We start from the raw sequence: 9,906 nt of genomic DNA on the forward strand, positions 1-9,906 counted from the left end.
GTACAGGACAGATGAGAGGGAGGCGTGCGTGTGTGTGTGAGGAAGGGGTTCTTCTGAAGCGTGCACACACACACTGCCATGTTACTGATTCCCCAGTCAACTAGAATTAACGGGCTATTGAACACACTTACTCACATACAGAGACAAATGCACACACATGGTCTTGCACACACACACACACACACACAGACACACACACCGGCCTCGCTTTCCTCTCTATCCTCACACACACTTTTCCAGCTCATTAACCACAATCTCAGCATTCTCCATCACTCCCAAGCCACCTGTGTGTGTGTGTGTGTGAGTGTGAGTGTGAGTGAGTGAGTGATTGTGTGGTTAAAGGGTCGGGAGAAAGAGAAACAGCCTTTTACCTCTCCCACAAACACACTCACCCTCATTCGGATGCTGGAGTCATAATTCTTCCTCTTTCAAAATAAGCAGCACGGACCACCTTGTCCTCTACAGCGTCATCAGCAGGAGGCGGAGGGAATGGTGTGTGTGTGTGCGTGCGCACATAGAGTATAATTCCCTGTGTGTTTTCTTTTGTACATGTAGCCTATCTGTGTGTGTGTGTGTGTGTTTGGAACACGTGTATTGGTACATACAGTGTGTGTGTGTGCGTTTGCCTTGTCCTCTAGAGCGTCATCAGCAGGACGCAGAGGGAATGGTGTGTGTGTGTGTGTGTACATACAGTATATACAGGGATTAAAGTTTTCCGTCGCTATGACGGATTTCCGTCAACTGGATTTTCGTTTGGACGGATTTCCGTCCTTATAATTCATGTCAATTAATTTACAATGTTGACTTTCCAACTGAACTCAAATCGAGAGCACTCCTGGCCATGAGAAGGGGACGAGATGTGTGACTGTTTGGTGCACGTATTTAGTTTTATACTCCAGCACCGGTTGTGTCATACAACAGATTCACTCAGTAGTTTTGAGCCATCCCCTGGTCTTCCGTGTTCCAAAAAAAAAAGTACACCAGCGGTCAACAATTCGGTTGCGGCGCAGCGCGAGAGATTAAAAAATCAAATAGCCAACATTGTTGCTGATGGCAGAAAAGAAAATAAGTGTAATACTATGTCTTTAAAGTGCAATGACAATCATTAAACGGGTTGGACTGATATTCCAATATGGGCTAATAATGCGCATGGAATGCATAGCTGGAAAAAGGTAGGACACGTATGTTTCCATTATCATTGCACCTGCCGTGGCGGATAGTTAGGGAAAAAAAGAATAGTTTACTTCGACTGCGCATGATGTCTTTTTCATGAAGGGTTTTTCTTTTAAGCATTGTGACTTTTACTAACATTATTCATAGCCCCAATGGGACGGCTATCCTATCATTGGCAGCTAGCTAGAATATACCATGCGTAATAACATGCGTTTCATCCTCAAAGTTTAGCGCGTTTGACTGGCTACGTGTAGAACTAGCTGTAGTTGTCTTTCTGACAACGGATAATTTACAGTCTCACCTGTAATCATAGCATATTAACTTTGTTGTTGCCGATATATTTAAGAAATAAGTTGAAAATGGGTTGCATTTTACAGGGGTCACGGAGACTATCCCTGGCAGAGCCAATATTTTATGCCACGTCTTGTTCTGGGAAGCAGTGTTCTCATGGGTGGTCAATAATTGCCGTTTCGGTGTTTGTTTCACTTTCAAGGCTTGTTGTAGGCTACTCTGTGATGCTATTTTTGCTAACTGGAATAGTGTGCAGCAACAGTTGTGTGTGCTCGTTTTTGAGTGGCTCAACGTCTGTGCCCATCTTCTCGGACTATACGCTTCGTTTGAGTTCAGTTATTTGCGCACTCAAGATTGATAGGTGGGTGATTTGTCTTGGTTCGAGTGGAAAGTTGCGCGACAAGCTTGGGAAAGTGTGCTACTTTTGTTATATAGACGTATGTCTGACTGTGTCGTGTTTGCTTGCGTCGTGTCAGCTTGTAGGATAGAACATGAGTGCGTGTAGGAATCGGGGACGTTTTTTAAATCAATGGTAAGCGTGTGCCTGGCACCGCACATCGAGAAGCAAAAAAGTACCGGTAGCCATAGGTTTTCAAAACGGTAGAATACAAGAGGTAGACTACCGCACCCTGTTTGTAAACATCAACAAGTTATTTGTAACAGGATGAATAGTGAAAAACATACAAAATAACCAACTAGTTTAAATGTCAGAAATACAACTGCAAGCAATGCGCACCAGTGCTTTCACCAGAACAGTGTTTGCCCATTCTGATGGTAAAGACAAAATATAGCCTACTACTACAAAACAAAACAAAAAAAACATAATGGGATCATTGTATCAAAGCATTGCAATTCCAATTCTGTGATATCAGCTAGACCATTTTGAAGCAACACTCATGGTGAATCCATTCTGCATAATGTTGTGAACAATTCATAAACCATGGTAGAAATAAGAGGAAATAACCAAAACATGCCCCAAATTGCAGTTCAATGTTTGCAGTCTGATATAGTATCCATTATCCCTCCATTCTCGGCCAGTTCTAGTCAATCTGGTGGCCTAGGCCTGCCCCCTTTCCCTCTTTCATTTTTTTGTATTTAGAAATTGGCATCTGTAAACATAGCATAGCATCTGATCTAGTACCTACAGGTACATTCATATTGAGTGTGTATATAGGCCTACTGAGTGTATAATGAATATTCATTACCTCCGCCAAGGAGGTTATGTTTGTTAATGTGAAGTGTAAAGTGTTATGTTGGTTGAAGTTCTGATTTTGTGGCACTTTTTGGTATTACTGGCGCCCTCAATACATAGGCCTATTCTGCTCCAGGCGACTGCCCTGTCTGCCTATGCCTAGTGCTGGCTCTGGCACCATTCCTTGCATAAAACCAGTGTATGTTTCGTTATGAGGGCAGAGCCTGGCTACATTGGTTTTCGTTGGGTTACGGCGTGATACTCGATCGGGTGCCTAACCGGTAAAAAAGTTCAGTCAGATGACTTTTTTTTGCTTTAATCCCTGTATATTTCTCTGTGTGTTTGTTGAGTACATGTAGCCTATCGGTGTGTGTGTGTTTGGAACACGTGTATTGTTACATACAGTGTGTGTGTGTGTGTGTGTCTGCGTTTGCCCATATGTGTAATCTCTGCTTTTTTTTTTTAAAGATATATTTTTTGTCTTTTTGACTTCATTTATAGGACAGTGAAGGTGGTGACAGGTAGTGAGTGGGGATAGAGAGACGGGGAAGGGCCAGCAATTGAACCCGGGTCAGCCGCATGGCAGTGTCCTACCATTTGGCCACGGCAGGGCCGTAATCTCTGCTTCTATTCTCTGTCTTTCCCCATCTCTATCCCTCCTTGTATCTTTCTATCACTCGTTCTCTCTTTATGCTGTGAGGCTCTCACTCTGTCTTCATGTTGTGCTTCGTGCCTCCTGAGACCTGAGGGCAGGTCTTTAAAAGTACGGGGTGGAGAGACTGTGCCTATGGGGTGACTGAGTGTGTGCGCTTGTCTCTGTGTGTGTGTCGTGTGTGTGTGTCTGTGTGCGTGGTGATTGAGTGATGTATTGCCATGTGACATGGTGACTGGGATTGTGTTTGTGGTTTGTGTGTGTGTGTGTGTGTGCGCCCCTGTGTGTGTATGCGATTGAGTGATGTATTGCCATGTGACATGACGAGTGGGATTGCTCCTCCAGCATCCTCAGGCCCTGTGATCCATCAGACAAACACAAATAAAACCCACCGGCTATTACTTAACCGAGTGTGTGTGTTTGTGTGTGTGTATAGGGTATGGGTGAGTGCACATGTGTGTTTGTGTGCGTGTCCAGCAGGGGTGTCCTCTGGCTGTGTGAGATTGTGTGTGTGTGAGTCTGTGAGATTGTGTGTTTAGGTGTGTGTGTGTAGCGTGTGTGTGTGTGTGTAACTAAAGGGAAAGGCAACAGAGGAATACTGATGGACACAACAGAAAGCGGATAGCAGTGTAATACAACAGAGATAAACAAGGAACAAGAGGCGGACGGACAGTAAAAATGAAACGAAATAGGTGAAACCGTGTGTGTGTGTCTGTGCGTTTATACCTGCATGTGGTTGCATGTGTGTGTGTGCGCGCGTTTGTGCATGCATGTGTGTGTGCGTGCGCGTTTGTGCATGCATGTGATTGCCTGTGTTAGTGTGTGTGTGTGCTAGTGTGTGTGTGTGTGTGTCTGCGCTCGTGAGTGTGAGTGAGAGAGAGAAATGGATAGAGATGTGACACAGGGGAAAAAGGAAAAACATGGACATGGACAGGACAAAGGAGAAGAGATGACATAAGGAGAGTATAAGCTGAAGAGAATAAAAGAAAATACATTTAAAAAAATGTTATTGTTCTTCTGCAGGACACTGGTTTTGTTCCCTGTACAAAGGAGAAGAGATGACATAAGGAGAGCACACAGTACGAAGAGAATAAAATATTAAAAGAATATATATTTTTTTGTTCTTCTGTAGGACACTGGTTTTGTTCCCTGTACACCTCCTCTTCCTTCATCTTCCTCTTCCTCTGGTTATATTCCCAAGGAGGAGGAGGAGGAGGACGAGGAGGAGGTGTGTGTGTATGAGCTGGTGCTGGTGGTGCTGGTGTGTGAACCTGTCTGTGTGTGTGTGTGTGTGTGCGTGCGTGCGTGTATGAGAGGGGGAGTGAGAGACTGTTTCTGAACCTATGTGTGTTTGTGTGTGTGTGTACCTGTGTGTGTGTGTGTGTGTGTGTGTGCGCGAACTTGTGTGTGTTAGTACCTGTGTGTGTGTGTGTATGTGAACTTGTGTGTGTGTGTGTTTTGGGGGGGTTCAGTGGCCTCTTGGGTTGTTTGCTGTAATGGGCCTCCTGATTGCCTCTCATGAATGTTTGCGTAGCCAGCCCAATGAAATTAGTCATTCTCTCTCTCTCACTCGCTTTCCCTCTCTCTCTCTCTCCCTTTCTCCCTCACTCTCCCCCCCTCTCTCTCTATTCCACTCCCTCTCTCTCTTCCCCTAACTCTCTCTATCACCCAACCCCTCTCTCTCTTTCTCTTTTCCTTTCTCCATCTCATTCCACTCCCCAACTCCCATCCTCTCTCACACACACTCTCCCTCCCTCTTCTCTGTTCCTTTCTCCCTCTCTGCTCATTCTACTCCCCTCCTCTCTCTCTCTCTCTCTCTCTATCTCTCCCTCCCTCTCTCCAACGGTCCCTCAGTGGGCTGTTCGCATGGAAGGTCTAATTCATCATGGGCATGACAAACTACACTGGGATACTTATTGGGAAGAGGGAGTAGGCCAGCGCTGGTTGTTGTTCTTTGTGCGTGTGTGCAGTGCACGCGTGTGTTGATGTTCTTTTTGTGCCTGCATGTGTTATTGTGTGTGAGTGTGAGTGTATTTTATGTGGCTGGATGTGTGTGTATGTTATTTTGTGGTTTGTGTGTGTGTGTGCGCGAGTGTGTGTGAGCATGTGTGTGCACGCTTGGGTAAAAGTGTGTTTGTGTGAGCATGTGTGAACGTGCATGCATATGTGTGTGTACTTGTGTGTTTGTGTGAACGTGCATGCATATGTGTGCGTCTATGTGTGTGAGTGTGCATGTGTGTGAGTGTGCATGTGCATGTGTCTGTGTGTGTATGCACGTCGTGTGTGTGTGCGTGTGCAACAGTAACTCCGGCCTTTCGTGATGTCTTTACAAGAAAAAAAAAATCAACTTTAAGCTTCGTGGTGCCTTTACAAATAGCCTCGTTTCTCGTGGTTGGGCGACGAAAGGGGGAACTGACAATTGGGGTAGTTTGGTTCTGGGGAGAAGAATAATGCCGACGGACGTCAACAATCAAGCGCGAGTGAAGGCTAACTGGAAACGATGGTAATCAAACATTTAAAACAAGTGGTTTACGGTTAGGTTTAGGGTTAAGGTTAAGGATAATGTTGGAGGAAGGGAGACATGGCATGAAGCTGACACAACGACAGCGCTCCCCTCCCGGAATGCACGCTTCTCTCTCTCACTCGCTCTCTCTCACCCACTCGACGATAGCGCGCGTTGCCCAACTACGGAAAATGAGGCTATATCGTAGCGGCACCACGAAGCATGTAGTTGATTTTCCACGAGAATGGGCTCGTGTGTGTGTGTTTGTGTGTGTGTGTGTAATGAGACTAGTGTGTGTATGTCTGTGTGTAATGAGACTAGTGTGTGTGTGTGTGTAATGACACTAGTGTGTGTGTGTGTCTGTGTGTAATGAGACTAGTGTGTACGTGTGTGTGTAATGAGACTAGTTTGTGTTGAGAGTGTTGCTGGCCTGAGGGAAGCTCTCCGCTTCGTCACCAGATGGCTAATTAGGCTGCTACGCTATGCTGCTATGGGGGACACAGTGTGTGTGTGTGTGTGAGAGTGTGTGTGTGTGCACGCGTGTGTGCTGTGCTACGCAGCTGCGTTACGCCAGGTGGGCTGTGGAGACCAGGCGAGACGACGGGGGAAACAGAGTGTGTGTGTGAGAGAGAGAGAGTGTGTGTGTGTGTGTGTGCATACGCGTGTGTGTGTGTGTGTGTGCTATGCTACGCTGCTGCGTTACGCCAAGTGGGGCTGTGGAGATCAGGCGAGGCGACGGGGGAAACAGATTGTGAGAGAGCAATACAGTTCAAGAGTTCAGATGGAAAAGCCTCTTAAAACCATTAGCCTAAAACAATCTATATACGTATATGAAAAATATTTCTCTAATCTCAATCAAAAAGGTCATCAAATGTTGTTATCAAGTACAAATCAAATCAACCCCAACTTTGAACTTTTCTAAATATGTGTATGGATTTTTTTTCTCAAATGCACTTTAAGGATTTTGCATCTGAGCCCTTCATTTGTAGTGCCAACATTGAGAAGGTAGCTTACCTTGCTCCAAAATGCTGGACACCGTTTCTCGAAAGCATTGTTGTATAAGCATTGTTGCTAAGCATTGTTGCTAACCAGTTAGAAACTTACTAGATTGCCAATGGAAAAGGGCATTGCAACCCAATACGTTGCTGCTTAGTTAGCAACAATGCTACCAACGAGAAACGCAACTGTGGTCTTTGTCTACCAGTACATCATATGGACCTCATAATAAACACACAGACTCCCTGTGGTTGCCCTGATATCGCAGTCCACACGCTCGTCGCTCACTTCTAATCCTGCTGATAACCAAATTTCTGCCATCTTTAAATATGTGCTGAACTTACAACTCCTCAAGACCTATCGTGCTGGATGTGTGAATTGGGCAAACCTGAGCCATCTGGCTGGCTGGTGGGCAACAGACAGACAGGAGGGCTGGCAGGTAGACATGCAAGCAGGGAGACAGGTGGGCTGGCAGGGAGGTAGGCAGACATGCAACCAGGCAGACAGGGAGGTACTTAACCATTTAGGCAGGGAGGGAAGCAGACAGACAGGGAGATAGGCAGACATGCAAGCAGGGAGACAGGTGGGCAGGCAGGGAGGTAGGCAGACATGCAAGCAGGGAGACAGGTGGGCAGGCAGGGAGGTAGGCAGACATGCAAGCAGGGAGACAGGTGGGCAGGTAGGGAGGTAAACCATCTAGGCAGGCAGGTAGACAGGCAGGGAGGGAGGCACAGTGTTCCACGCAGCCCAGGTGTTGCCCAGAGCTAGGTCATCTAATTTAGGTCATTTGCTAAAACCGCTTTTGTGAATGTCTTTCCAATTACAGTTGGGCTCCCCGCGATCGTTCTCATTAGTGAGGGCTCGTGTTTGTTTGCCGCGGACGTTAATGGGAGTTTATGTTACATGTTGTTTGTCTGGAATGCAGATTGAATAGAGAGACAGAGTTAATTTTTTTCGGGCCCCAGGCACAACAACCCTCTTGTTGCCTTTCCATTTCTCTCTCTTTTTCTTTTATCACATCACCAACTTCCTCTCTCTCTCTCTCTCTGTCAGTTTCACTCTTCCAGCCTGCCTTTCTCTCTCTCTATCTATCTCTCTCTCTTCCTCCCCCTCTCTTTACCTTCTCTCACTGTCTCTATCTCTCTTTCTGTCTCTATTTATCCCTCCCTCTCTATCCCTCTATGTCTCCCTCTCTTTCTCCAATCTTGGCAGCAGGTGTGCATGAAAGCTCGGGGATCCCCTTAGGTGTGTAAGCACAGATGAAACCATTTAGTTTTTGGCTGAAGCTGAAGCTGCCATGCTCTCTTGTATGAGATCAGGGAGGCTGGGTATAGCCATGGCAGTTGGAGAGAGAGTAACAGACAGACAGACACCTACCGCGACAAGAGCGAGGTGAGCGACGGAAGTAATTGACTTTGTATTGAGTCGCGCGACAAAAGCGATTCTGGAGCCTAGAGCGTTTCGCACGCCGAGAGCGACAGTTTGAAGTTGAAATCCTTTCAACTTTCCATGACGCAATTTGGCGACCAGCCACGACATCCAATGACTGTATAGAGATCAGTGACCACAGCCAATGGGAATGTTTGAATGTTTTGCCTGGACATACGCTAGTCGCTTCAATCGCTCATATCGTTCTTGCTGCACAGAAGCGAATCTCTGTCGCTTCAATCGCGTCGCAGCTGGTCTATTTGTCCGGTTACAGACAGACAGACAGAGTAGGTGATGAAGGAAAATTAGATTGTGTTTGTGTGGATGTGTGATATACACAGAATGACATAATATCTAGCCAATGTATTTTAAGACAAAAATAAATGTTTTGGTTGATTATGTAGTATTTATCTTTATAACTCACACACATTGTGGAAACACACATACGCACACACACACACACACTGCATTTTAATCAAATTCACCATCTTTAGAACAGGAAAGGAAGACAGGACCCAGCTTAATGCAGAAACATCAATAATATCACTTTCTACCCTTTCCCTGATGGTGGTCACTCTTCTGTTATTTCTTTGGCCCAGCGGGTGAAGGTCAGGCTTCTAGTGGTGTCAACAATAATCGATTCGGCAATGCATCGCAATGCGGGTCATGCCGATTCAATAATCAATTCGGCAAGTGCCATAATCGATGCAGCATATTTAATTGTTTATATTTACTGTGGATATTTCCGGAGCAAATGAACGCTTAATTAAATTAAAGCACTTCAGAGCATTGAAAACGGTAAGACGCATACAGAAAACGGCCAAAAAAATGTTGTTCAGTATTTGACAGCTTGTATTGCCTCATGACTGATGAAGAATTTGCTTTGCTTTCAGTAGAAAATGTAATGCATTGCAATGCATCGTAGAATGGGATTGAATCGGTTTAAATCGAATTGTTACATTCAGAATCGTAATCGATTCGATTTGAGAGGGCAGTGCCAATGCACACCACTGCAAGTTAGCTCATTACAAATGTTTCTCTTCTGCTCTTTTTCTAGCTCTGTTTTTGTTTGCTTGTTTCACATGCTGTGTGCTGTGTGCTGTGTGCGTACTGCACCACAGAGATTTCCCCTTCGTCTTTGGCTGTCTATTGACACTCACACACAATATAGACAATACTAAAGACACACCCGCACACACACCATCCTCTCTGGCTGTCTATTGTCATGGTCACACACACACACTACTCACAGCCTGAGCCCAGGTGTCGAAGCCTGGGAGTCGGACTCGTTACGAGTAACTTGCTGAAGGCAATTATACAGCAAAAACACAGGGCAACCAACACACCACGCAGCGTCCATGCAGAGTTTTGTCCGCACCGCACAACTGGCATCTGCACTGTGCCAAGGGCTAAACTCATCTGCTTAGATGCTAAATACACATAACATTTACTAAACTTTCACTTTATTTATTTGCATAGCACAATTCACAGAACACAATGGACATGCTGCTCTATTGGCCTAGCAGAGTCCATGCAGAGTTTTATCCGCACAGCACAACTGGCATCTGCACTGTGCCGGGGGCTAAACTCATCTGCTTAGATGCTAAATACGTTCAACATTAAATTTAAAAGGAAAAAAGTTTACCGCACACTTAGACTTAGACTTTTTGC

Source organism: Engraulis encrasicolus, chromosome 16 (genome assembly GCF_034702125.1).
Source record: "Engraulis encrasicolus isolate BLACKSEA-1 chromosome 16, IST_EnEncr_1.0, whole genome shotgun sequence".
Lineage (NCBI taxonomy): Eukaryota > Metazoa > Chordata > Actinopteri > Clupeiformes > Engraulidae > Engraulis > Engraulis encrasicolus.